We start from the raw sequence: 13,058 nt of genomic DNA, 5'->3' as shown, positions 1-13,058 counted from the left end.
CGTTATCACTTTAGTCCTCTAGAAGCCTGTGAGGACGATATTAGCATCCCTTTAGTTTGCAAGGAAACTGAGGCTTGGGGAGATAAAAACGACTTTGGCCAAGATCTCTTGTGCCTAGCAGTCAGGATTCCAACCCTATATCTCTCCCATGCGCTAGCTCCTTCCTGGAAATCACACTGCCCGTTGCAGGCACTCAGGAAATAGGTGCAGGTCTGAGAGGAGGTTCAAGCCCATCTCAAACAACAGCTCAAGGCAAATTAAGTGCACAGTTATCAGACAGTAAACCTCTCTCTCCCTTGCCAGGCAGCACTAACATTCAATTCATTTCCATTTCTGGCTATTTGCACTCTGTTCCCAGATATTGAGAACTTAACAACGGGTGCGCCTCATAACCCAATCATCTCTCCGCAACACCAAGACCATTTAATTTCTGTCATAACGGCCAACTTCAGGTGCTATCTGCTACTGAGACAGCACAATTTTATAGAATTAATTGATAAAAATCAGCTTCACTTGGAATCTTTCGTCCTCCAAATTATTCCTGTTAATGATTGAGTATCTCACATAATTTTATTCCTATTTTCACAAAAATTCTTCAATGACCAACTTGCCCACTAAGGCTGATTAGAAAGTATTTGCTGATCAGGAAACTTTGTGAAGTTGGTCCTGAAATAAAGAAATTAACATGTATTTATACACTTATTTTAATGTGAAAACTATCAGGTACTATAGATAGAATTGTACCCCCATGCCAAAAACATTTTTTTTAAAAAAACACAATCTCTATTCTCAAAAACATATTATCAGCTAGGTATGAAAATGATGTATGTGATGTTCACAAAGATATGAATAAGGATTTTTGTGGTTGTACTATCTAAAATAATTAAAAACTGGGACATAACCTTAATGTTCATCAATAAGTAAATGCATAAATAGAATCTAATAACATATAAAAACAAAATGAATTTTAAAAATGGAATCTAGTAATTCCAATGGAACTGAAGACTGTCATTTAAAAGCTTCCATTTGTAAATTAGGTAGAGACATGGAAAAGTTTTGATGAAGGAACAGAATATGAAATAGTTTCCATGCCATGGTAACAACTCTGTAAAAATTTATGTAAACATATGGACAAGGGCTTGAATGGAATCAGCCACAATTACACTAGCTAAGCAAGCAAAATTGTCTATGGGTAGTTTATAATTGATTAAATATTGGAGCATTAGATTCATATATTTTAAAGTACAAAATTAGGCCAGCTGTGGTGGCGGATGTCTGTAATCCTAGCACTTTAGGAGGCCAAGGCGGGGGGGATTGCTTGAGCCCAGCAGTTCAAGACCAGCCTGGGCAACATAGGGAGAACCTATCTCTATGAAAAAAAAAAAAAAAAAAAGCTGGGTGTGGTGGGATCCACCTGTACCTGTGGCCCCAGCTACTTGGGAGGGTGAGGTGAGAGGATTGCTGGAGCCTGGGAAATGGAGGCTGCCCCGATCGTGCCACTGCACTCTAGCCTGGGTGACGGAGTGAGACCTTGTCTCAAAAAAAAGAAAAAAAAAAATTACATCCTATATTATAAAAGATACGAAACATGAAATATCTAAGTGCTTAAGGGACTCAGAGTTTAAGCAGTAAGTCGAAGGTTTAAAGATATGTTAAGTCTGGGCTGATCGCGGTAGCTCACGTCTGTAATCCCAGAACTTTGGGAGGCCCAGGTGGGCAGATCACGAGGTCAGGAGATCCAGACCATCCTGGCTAACACGGTGAAACCCCATCTTTACTAAAACTACAAAAAACTAGCCGGGCATGGTAGCGGGTGCCTGTAGTCCCAGCTACTCGGGAGGCTGAGGCAGGACAATGGGGTGAACCCAGGAGGCGAAGCTTGCAGTGAGCCCAGATCGCACCACTGCACTCCAGCCTGGGCGACAGAGCGAGACTCCGTCTCAAAAAAAAAAAGATATGTTAAGTCTGATCTCATTCACTTGTTTGTATAAAGACAAATACCAAACATGGTAGACCACATGCTAACAAAATCTTTCTCAGGAGCAATTTGGGCTGTGAATGGATTGCACAAGGAAAAACCAGCCAAGTTAGGAGTTCATGACTGCCTTGGCAGGCTCCTCTGGCTGCTCATGTTTCATTACCACCATCCTATAATTATGCCTCAACTTTATCCACATTTATGCCTGTCCTTTGTCCACACTGGTCATGACCATCACTGCCATCACTCCTGAGCCACACGATGATACTGGCCATGAACATGAGATGCCACAGGCCAAAGGTTTAGTGCTCGTATCTTTGTGCCTCATCTTTTTTTTTTCATTAGTTGCAGAGGTTCTTTCCATTATAATCCAAATGTAAAAATCGCATCTATTTTAAGTTTTTCCAGAAACCTACAGAAAATAAGATATATGTCATAATTCTATTCCTAAATTTTAAAAAGGCAGTGTCCTGTCTGGTCATTATAAGAAATCTGAAATTATTATAAGAAATAAGAAACATAGCCATCATTAGAAATCAATGTCCTGTCTGGCCAAATAAGAAATCTGAACTCTGTGATTCCAAGCTGACCCTTTGGCAGGATTTTTTTTTTTTTTTTTTTTTTTGACAGAGTCTTGCTCTGTCGCCCAGGCTGAAGGGCAATGGAGCAATCTCAGCTCACTGCAACCTCCACCTCCCAGGTTCAAGTGATTCTCCTGCCTCAGCCTTCCCAAGTAGCTGGGACTACAGGTGTGCACCACCATGCCTAGCTAATTTTTGTATTTTTTAGTAGAGATGGGGTTTCGCTATATGTTGGCCAGGCTGGTCTCGAACTCCTGACCTCAGGTGATCTGTCCACCTTGGGCCCGAAAAGTATTGGGATTACAGGTGTGAGCCACTACGCCCAGCTGAGACTTTTTTTAAGCCACAGAAATCACACAATTTGAAATTGCTATTTGACCCAATACAAGAAATATAAATTAGTTAACAATAAAAATCACTTGTTAATCTTGCCCAAGGCTGTCAGGACACCTCTGGAATGATCTTTGGACCAATGTTGCATTTATAATCTGATTTTCATCTTTTCCGTAAGAAAAACTGCAGCAGCAAGACTAAGGTAGATGTACTCTGTTTAGTTTAAAAGTGTTCATTTCAGCCAATCAACTGGTTGTTTGTGGACAATTCTTAAAAACTAGTATTATATATATTATATATACATATATAATATTTATTACATATAATATATGTATATATTATATATATAATTTTTTAACTGGTAGATTACTATGGAGTCAGAGATATAGCTTAAAGTTCTACTTTTTGCTGAAGAATAAGAGTTGGAAGCCAACCTCTGATCAAGCCATAATATTGTGCCAGTCTTTAGGATTTTGGTTTAATCAGCTGCATTGCATACCTCAGAGGATTTTTTTTTTTAATTTCACCATTAATCTTAGCATTTGGCACAGTTTACTAAAACAGAACATGTGTGTACCCTTGACCCGCTAATTTCACTCCTAGGCATATATATACCCAACAGAAACACACGCGTTTACCAAGACACCTACTAGAATGTTCACAGCAGCACTGTCCATGAGACCCCCAAACCGGAAACTATCCAACCATTAGCAGCATAACTGACACATTTGGTACATACATACAATGGGACGCTATATAGCAATGAAAATGAGCAAATTAGATACAACAGTAAGAGAAATCTCGCAAATATAACCTTGGGCACAAGAAGCCACTGGTGAGAGAATTTCGGCTACATGATTCCATTTCTAAAAAGTTCAAAAATAGGCAAAGCTGATTATCTATGTGTAAGGAGTCAGGATATGGAGGAAGAATACTAAGTAACTAGAGACTCCCCTTGAGTACTGATAATTTTCTGTTTCTTTTTTTCCTTTTTTTAAATAATAAGATTTTGAATCAGGCAGGCTTCTGAGCCATAGTAAGCTCAGAGACTCCAATTTTCTGTTTCTTAATTTGGTGCAGATTACATGGGTATGTCTCATCAAACTATACACTTATGGTTTGTACACTTCTCAGTTTATCTGTTTTACTTCACCACCCTCAGCCACTGTACCCCCCAAAAGTGACTGTTTCATATTTGTGTATTGCCACTTGACAATCGGCAAACTTAAAACAATTTAAATAACTTCATTAACATTGAAAGTGTTTCACATATGCTGGAAACAGGAGCAAAAAGACATTAAATGAAAAAATTGGGGGTTGTTTTTGAATTTTATAACAGAACAAACATAGCAATCTACAAGGTCAGAAATCTGAAGTAAAAAATTAGAAAGGAGGCGACTTCTGTATCAATAGTGGATCTTGCTCTGCAGAAGGACAAAGGGAAGGACAGGACCAGACAAAAGAAGGGAGAATAAAGACCCAAGGCCTGAGAATTTCGAGCCAGCCCAGGGCGGATTTGAAATCAACAAAGGGGCAGCTTAGAAATAGACACTGGAGTGACACAAAGATGGTGTGATTGAGTACCGGGCACAACTAATGGGTGGGAGACACACATTCACAGGGAGTCCAGGCAGCAGCAGACCCCAAACCCTTTGCCGAACCAATGAAAGTGGACAGATGTTAGGTAGTGGGGAGTGACACATGCACAACTGAGAATGCAGAAGTTCTCCTTTCTTCCTAAAAGAATCTAGTCATTCACAAAAACTCAATCTTACTTGGGCCAGATGATTTTTTTTTTTTTTTGAGACAGAGTCTGGCTTTGTCACCCAGGCTGGAGTGCAGTGGTGTGATCTCAGTTCACTGCAACCTCCGCCTCCTGGGTTCAAGTGATTCTTCTACCTCAGCCTCCTGAGTAGCTGGGACTACAGGCGCGTGCCACCATGCCCAGCTAAATTTTTGTATTTTTAGTAGAGACGGGGTTTCACCATATTGGCCAGGCTGGTCTCAAACTCCTGACTTTGTGACCCACCAGCCTCAGCCTCCCAAAGTGCTGGGATTTCAGGCATGAGCCGCTGCGCCGGGCATGGGCCAGATGATTTTTAATTTAAAAGGGAGGCCAGGCACGGTGGGTCACACCTGTAATCCTGCACTTTGGGAGGCCGAGGCAGGCGGATCACCTGAGACCAGGAGTTCCAGACCAGCCTGGCCAACATGTTGAAACCTTGTCTCTACTAAAAATACAAAACTTAGGCGGGCGTGGTGGTACACGCCTGTAGTCCCAGCTACTTGGGAAGCTGAGGCAGGAGAATCGCTTGAACCCAGGAGGCAGAGGTTGCAGTGACCTGAGATCACACCACTGAACTCCAGCATGGGCGACAGACTCCATCTCAAAAAAAAAAGAAAAGAAAAAGAAAAAAAATTTAAATGGGGAGCCAGAGGTCTCAGTAGCTGGAAAATTCTGTAAAATATTATCTAAAACCATTCAGTCAGTCATTCTTTCAATATTATCTGTTGAATGGTTACTCTGAGCAATATTTTGGGCTAGAAGCCACATGGGTAAGAAAAGAGGTCCAAATTCTATTTTAAACAAGGCGAGGTGCACCATTTTGTAATGGCATAGCCTCTTGCTAAATTATTTAGTTTGCTGTGAATCTCACACCCAACTCATAAGGTTCTCAGCTTAAGGTAGTGTTTAAAGGCATGGATCCTTTTATGGTTAGGGTTTCTTTCTTTTTGTTGGTGCTGTCGTCGTTTTTTTGAGACAGTCTTACTCTGTCACCCAGGCTAGAGTGCAATGGTGTGATCTTGGCTCACTGCAACCTCTACCTCCCCAGTTCAAGTGATTCTTGTGCTTCAGCCTCCTGAGTAGCTGGGGCTACAGGTTGTGCCACCATGCCTGGCTAATTTTTGTATTTTTAGTAGAAACAGGGTTTCACCATATTGACCAGGCTGGTCTCGAACTCCTGACCTCAAGTGATCTTCCTGCCTCGACCTCCCAAAATGCTGGGATTACAGGTGTGAGCCACCGTGCCTGGCCTAGTTAGTTCTTTGTGTCAACTTTGCTACGCTATAGTACCATTATTCAATAAAAGATTCATCTAAGTGTTGCTGTGAAGGTATTTTGTAGATGTGGTTAACATCTATAATCAGTTGACTTAATTTTTTTTTAAATTTTTTAATTTTTGAGATAGTGTTGCTCTGTTGCCCAGGCTGAAGTGCAGTGGTGTAATCACAGCTCACTGCAGCCTCGACCTCCAAGGCCCAAGCAATCCTCTGACGTCACTCTCTCAGGTAGCTGTGCTAATTTTTTTTAACTTTTGTAAAGATGGGGTTTCCCTACGTTGCCCAAGCTGGGTGGTTGACTTTAAGGAAAGGAGATTTTCCTTGATAATGTGGGTGGGCCTCATATGATTAGTTAAAAGGTCTTAAGAGAAAAACTGAGTGTTCCCTGAGAAAGAAGAAATTCTAAGTAAAGAGTGTACCACGAGCTCCTGCCTAGTTTCCAGTCTGCCAGCCTTCCCCACAGATATGGGACTTGCCAGCCTCTCCAATTGCATAAACCAATCCTATTGGTTTTGTTTTTCTGGACAACTGATTTTCTGTTTTTCTGGAGAACTCCAGTTATACTAGAGAACTGAGACAAACGGTATTCAAACCCCTTGAGTTCAAGGCCTGGCTCTGCCATGTCCCCATCTGAGTGTCCTTTTTACTTTTGTTGCCTCATTTGCAAAATGGGGATAATAACAGCAACCTAATGCATAGGAATCAGAACCACTCCTGGCACACAGTGCTTTGAAAGTGTTTGTGAAACAAATAATTCTGTGGTTCCAAGTTGCACAAAATTCCATATATCTTAGCTGGAAAACCTGAGTTATCTGTATTCCCAACAATTTGCCATCAACCGAACACGACAACTCTTCCCCACACCAAGAACTAAATAGCCTCAGTACAACAGCCCCTCACCAGCCACGCCAGCCTAACCCCACTCAAAGGAATGATGCAGCAAAGCTGAGGTCACAGCACTTCTGGAACACTCTTAATTCTCTAAGTTCTCAGCTGCTAAAAACAGCTGAGCTTAAAGAGGCTGCCAGGAAACAGACTCCACAGAGCACTATTCCTACTATTTGCAAGGGTGGGAGTTTTAGAAAGGAGTCCTAATCATTCGCTCTGTTCCCACTGTTAATCCCTACGGCAACTTGCCATGGCCCCTTGGGATGAATGATTAAATGGGGAATCAAAGTGTTGTTTTTGTGGACACACATTTTAGGGGCAGAATATGATGCTGCTGCTGATGGTGATGATAACTTTTACTGAGCACTTACGAGATGCCAGACGCTGCTCTCAGTGCTAACTATTAACTCATGTAAACCTCAGAACAACCCCTTACGTAGATACTGTTAGGTTGGCACAGAAGTCACTGCAGTTTTTGTCTTTAAAAGTAATGGCAAAAACAGCAATTACTTCTGCACCAACCTAATACAACCATCCTCATTGCACAGATAAACAGAAAGTGACCAAGGTGAAACCTGAACCCAGGTTTTCTGGCTCTCCCTCCGGTACACACTACCGCTGAGCCTGGATTGTGACGAGGGAGGAGGGAGGCGAGGGAACAAGTACAGAACAGGGCTGTGATTGATGGGAGTGCTTGGCAAGCTCGGGTTCAATCAATGATTAAATCAGCTTATTTTAAATGAAACAAGTTTCAAAGACTGAAGTAGAACAAATCATACACCATGTTCCTCCCTGAATTTCCTTTGTGCCCACTTTTATACATAAATACCAAAGCTCACAAAAGATTCATGCTATGGTATTTCAATCTTTCATCTTCATATAAAAAAAAAAGTAAGGCAAAGCGATTTTGAAATTATTTCTCATTTATCCACTAGCAGTGCAATGAAATCAAACACCTGCTTACTTGAAAAATGATAAAATACATTTATTCTTATTTGCTCCCATATTATACCAAGTTTTCCTTACAGGACTTCACGTTGACAAAGATATCCTGTTTTACAGGATTCCTGTCAATTAAGTCTTAGAAGACTTTTCTGGAATACGTTTTTATACCTCAGAAAACAAAAAAGATACACAGGACCAGATTCTATCAGAAACTGGTAAATTTTCACATCAGGAAGATAGACTGGGTCTCAGATACTCTTGTCCAACTTCTCCAGCTCTCAATATATTTTTATGCCCTAAGAAAATGATCTGAACACAAAATTTACTTTTTTTTTTTTTTTTTTTTTTTGAGATAGAGTATCACTCTGTTGCCCAGGCTGGAGTGCAGTGGTACAATCTCAGCTCACTGCGACCTCTGCCTCCCGGGTTCAAGCGATTCTCCAGCCTCAGCCTCCCAAGTAGCTGGGACTACAGGTGTGTGCCACCGTGTCAGGCTAATTTTTTTGTATTTTCAGTAGAGATGGAGTTTCACCATGTTGGCCAGGCTAGTCTCGAACTCCTGACCTCAAGTGATCCTCCCATCTCAGCCTCCCAAACTGTTGGGATTACAGGCATGATCCACCGTGCCTGGCCAGTTTACTTTTGCCCCAGAGACCTGCCTATAGTCATGCCGTCCCTTGGCTTATAGTCCCTTGGAGCTAATGCAAGATATACAGAAGCCTGGACCAGAGAAGCTATTAAGAAGGGGAAATTCTCAGATAGCTATTGCAGGAGAAGAGACGTGGAAGTGCCACATATGAAGTTTACGCCAAGTCCTGAGACCTGATTTTGTCAACTGTGTAAACTTGCCTTTCTGTGGAATTCTTTCCAGAGACAGCAGCATTGAGAATAATGCAACGACCCTGCTAATGTTTGCACCTAGAGAGGTTATGCTGACAACAGCCAGGTCTTCACGTCCCAAGAACATCTTTGTGTACCTAGCCGAGGTCCCCAAGCTCAAGAATGGCACCCCAGAATTCTGGGGACATAAAGTCCTTCTCTGGGCCCACCTGCCTCTCCCCTTTCTGGGTTCTGTCTTCCAGGTGTTTTACTGGAGCAGCAGCAGAAGGTGGGAGAGGGAGGCTGCTTTCTCTCCATCATCTCTGTAAAAACCGGCTGGTCATACTGGCATTCCTCTTCTATGGATTCCCTGCCATGAGGAACAGACTGGGATAGATGTTCACAGAGTGCTTTAAGAGGATTGCATCCTTTTAAAAATCCATAAAATATTACAAAAAAGAAGCCAACAAAACACTCCTTTCTGAAATTGTTCCCTTGGGTAATATTATGAAAACATGTTTCCCATTGGAGCTCTTTTACAAGAAAAAAAACCTTTATTGTCAGATTTCTGAGTTTCTAATATTGAGATTCCTAGTTTTTATGTACTCTGAATGCATGTTTGTGTGTATGCGTAAATACATATACATATAATTAGTTAAAATATAGTATGTGCATATATATGTGTGTGTATATACATATTAATATATACATATATATATAATTAGGTTAAAATATAGTTAAAAACAACCAATGAGCAATGTTTCAGATAGTCCTTCCAGACCAGTTTTGTAAATTCTGTGAGGCACCTCCTCAAAACACCATCCTTTAAAACCAGCAAGACATAGCCTACTGCTGACTCCCTATGGCCAGAAAGGACACTCAGACAAGAGGCCTTCACGTTGGCAGCTATCATCTGTCCTGGGCAAGAGCCAACAGTCATAGCACAGTCCTTCACCTTACGCACCAACCTTGTTAAGAAAGAAAATCCTGAGATTTCAAGGCTGGGTTAAGAGAGCTCTCAGTTAACTTAGTGGCAAATGTAAGTGGCATCAATGAGTTCTACAATGCCAAGTATTGCCCAGTCTGGGAACAAAAACATTCCTGCCTTTTTGTTTTTTTTTAATGAATGGCAATTTAAAATGATAATTTTATACTAAAGATTCACCTTTAACTTGTCATCTAACCAACTATCAAAGCAACAGTGCAACACAGAGTTCTGGCTTTGGCTATCACTTCACATGTCAAGGCGCTGCAGCGGTGACTTGCAAGGTATTTAGACTGAGGGTAAGAGGCCGAGTGCATGGAAAGCCCTGCTGAAAGCCTGTTTTAGGCTTCCATTCGGTTCATCTGCTTTCCCATGGGCAAGCAACCACCGCCTATCACAGAGCCACCCCAGTCTTAGGTCAGCAGACAATATGGGCGAAGTCTGCAAGAGGCGCACTGGCTTGGGTGTGGTCACTGGCAAAGAAAAGCACTGGTCCCCTAGCAGCGGCTCCCAAACCAAGAGCCTCACCCTTGGCGGATCATTTCCACCCGCTTCTCAGCAATTTGACCACAATCCGCACCAGCCCTTACGGCTCCCCCTGAGAAAGCATAGCGGCAGCCCCTAGACTCGGGCCTCCTCGGCAGACAAAGCCGCTGCTCGGGGGAACCCGCGCTGCACCGAGGCGACCTCCAGTCTCTGGCACCTGCGTCGCCGCCCGGCAGCTCCGCGCAGCTAACCACGCCGCGTCTCGGCAGCGGGTGGACAGCGCGCTGCGGGCGGCTGCGCTGCGCCGGAAGGCACCCGAGCCGGAGTGAGGGGGTGGCGTCTGCAGGCCCCCAGGCCGGGGGAGCGCCTCCCACCCGGGATTCCCGGCGGGGCCAGGCCCCCACACAGCCCCAAAGACAGCACGTGCCCGGAGGTTCCGCAGGCAGTATTCCCGGCACGCGAAAACTGCACCCTTGCGTCCTGGGGGGACCTGGTTCGTCGTCGGGTGGACACCAGGGTCGGCTATTGTTCTCTGGGTTTCCCCGAAGGGAGACGTCCCCCATGCCGCCTCCCTGGCAGCACCTGCCGCTGGGCAAAGCCTTTCAGCTTCTCGAGAAAAGGGCGTGCCGGGGGGCGCCGCGGAAGATCACAGAACCCTAAGCGAGTCGCTACCGGCTGGTTTCAAGCCTGGAGACAAAGCTCCTCACCAAGCCAGCCCAGCCCCGTCCCGGATCTGCCATCCTGGGTCCCTAGCCCCGGTCCGAGGGCCACGCCCAGCCGGCCACCTGGGCCGCCGGGCCCGGCGCCTGCAGCTGAGAATCGTTTGGCCTGAGACCGCCTCTCAGCTGCTTGCCCCTCCCTCCTCGGGAGGCTCCCCTTCCCAGGAGGCCCCCCTCCCTCGCACAGCGCGGGTCTCCTCGCTCTCGTCCTCCCTCCTCAAACCCAGGCGGTCTCCACCCGCCTGCATCCCTCCTCCCCTCCCCATTCTTCAGCAGATTCAGCCTCGCCGGGCGCCACCTGCACCGAGCTCCTTCCTTCGCTCTTCGGACCCGCCCCCGCCCCCGCCCCTTCTCTTTCCTCCTCAAACCCTAGTTCCCACTCCCTGCTCCCCGAGACCCACTACCTGTTCCAAGCCAGCTCCCCAGCCTTCCCCATCCCCATCTTTTCTCAACCCAGGCCTCCCCTCGCCCTCTCCCGGCTTCTCTCCAGCTCAGACTCCAGCCCCGTTCCCAGGCCCGGGGCGTCGACGTCGGTGCCCGCTGAGATCGATGCTGCAAGGCGGGCTCCCGCGCTGGGCTCCAGTCGAGGGACCCAGCTCGGCGCCCGCTCTGGGCTGGGCAGCCGCAGGAGGCCTTTGTGGCTCAGGCAGGAGGCTCGGAGGCTGCAGGCGAGTCCTCTGCAGGCGTCCGCTCCGTTAGGCGGGCGGGTGGAACAGACCGCCGGGTCGGGTCCAGGCTGGGCAGATCCCAACTCGGAGGCGAGAAGGACGGAGGGTGTGTATCTGGGTGGTGTGTGGGACCGGGGACAGCGCAGATCCTGGGACCGGCAGGACTGGCCCCCGGCCAGGGGCACCCCCGCCCAGCCCTCCAGCGGTCCACTGCACAGCGCCTGGCGAGGGGAGCGGCCCACTGCGTGCTAGGCGCGAAACCCCTCGGCCGAGGCGCCTCCTCACCCCAGGGCTTTGCAACCCCGCGAGCACACATTAAACGCTTACTGTGAGCAGGGCCCGGCACGGCGCTTCGTGGGCGTACAAAGAGGACCCCAAGAGCGCCCTGGCTTAACCCTGATGGCCACCTCCCAACCCCAAACCACACCTCCCGCCGCGTCCCCTGCGGCCGGGCCCCAGGCGCACCCGGCTCCCCGCCCTTTTGTGCACCTCACGCAGAAACAGAAGGGGGAGAGGAGGATGTCCTAGCCCGAGGCGGATAAGCCCACCGACCCCCCTGCCATCACCCACTCCTCCGGGATGCTGCGGCCGCGGGGGCCCGTGGCTCGGTCCGTCTCCGTCTCGCCGCGGCGCCGGAGCTGCGGGTGCTCGGGGCGGCGGCGGCTGCACGCGCGCTCGCTCGGGGGCCGCCTCAGCGCGCCCAGCGCGGGAGTCCAGAGTGGGGAGCGGGGGAGGGGCGCGTGTGGGGGCTGGGAGCGGCCTCCGCCAATCACCGCGCGGCCGGCTCCTCCCGCCGCTCCCCACCTCCGATAGCAGGTTAAGGGGAGGCGGGGACAGGCGGCGCCCCGCGTCCTCGGCGCCGCGCGCGGCCGCCGCCTAGAGACTACAACTCCCGGCAGGCCCTGCTGCAGGGCCGGGGTCCGTTAGCGGACGGAGGGCGCGGCCGGAGAACTCATCGACCCCCCTAGCACCCGGCTCCGTGTTCCCTCGGGTTTCCATGGAGACTCAGGACATCACAAAGCCTGGACGCGCCGAGGCACGGGTCCCCGGGGAGGGCCCGGGGGCGGCTCCGGAGGACACCCCGCCTCCCCTCCCCCAGCTGGATCCCACCTCAGGGGCTGAAACAATGCCGCGACCGCCTCTCCCGGGCTGCGGCCGGGCTGCCCTCCGCGGTGGGACCCCGCCGAGGCCGCCTGGTTCGCGCCAAGACCCGCTCTGACGCCCGCGGGATTGCAGGATGCAAAGGGCGGGGTGGGCGTTATAGGAAAACTGTTCTCATGATCAAAGTGATGGCCACTTGGGGCCATCGCAGTTCGCATCTGCACCCTGTGAGGTCTCGAACCCGGAGTGCATTCTCTCCACCGAGATTTTGCCCAGGGCCACGCGGGGGCTTCCCTGTCCAGAGCGCTCAGGCCTGGTGCCTGTCTTATTTCTGGCTTCTGTCAAGGGACAGCGAAGCCTTTGGAAATTATTCATAACCCAATTTACATTCGCTTCACCTGTTTCTTCATGTTTAAATACATACATGATTTACCAAAATCAACAAATCTAAAAAAGAAGGGGAAGGATCATCCCCGGTTTGTCCCACCTTCC

General features: G+C 47.7%; 1 protein-coding gene across 2 annotated transcripts in view; it reads right to left on the bottom strand.

Moving 5' to 3' along the window:
• DPYSL5 (dihydropyrimidinase like 5) overlaps positions 1–12,189 on the bottom strand; it is a 102,882-nt gene extending 90,693 nt beyond the window's left edge. Inside the window, exon 1 of one of the 2 annotated variants that reach the window (XM_025354803.1) lies at positions 12,036–12,189. The gene's annotated coding sequence lies outside the window, so the exon portion shown is untranslated. Of the gene's footprint in view, positions 1–11,930; positions 11,998–12,035 lie in introns of those variants that run through there. The other variant, XM_025354804.1, reaches the window with a different exon arrangement.
• Between the last annotated feature and the right edge of the window lie 869 nt (positions 12,190–13,058).

Source organism: Theropithecus gelada, chromosome 13, assembly GCF_003255815.1.
Source record: "Theropithecus gelada isolate Dixy chromosome 13, Tgel_1.0, whole genome shotgun sequence".
Taxonomy (NCBI): domain Eukaryota; kingdom Metazoa; phylum Chordata; class Mammalia; order Primates; family Cercopithecidae; genus Theropithecus; species Theropithecus gelada.
Note: the sequence above shows the minus strand (reverse complement) of the source record. Positions and strands in the feature narration are given on the sequence as shown.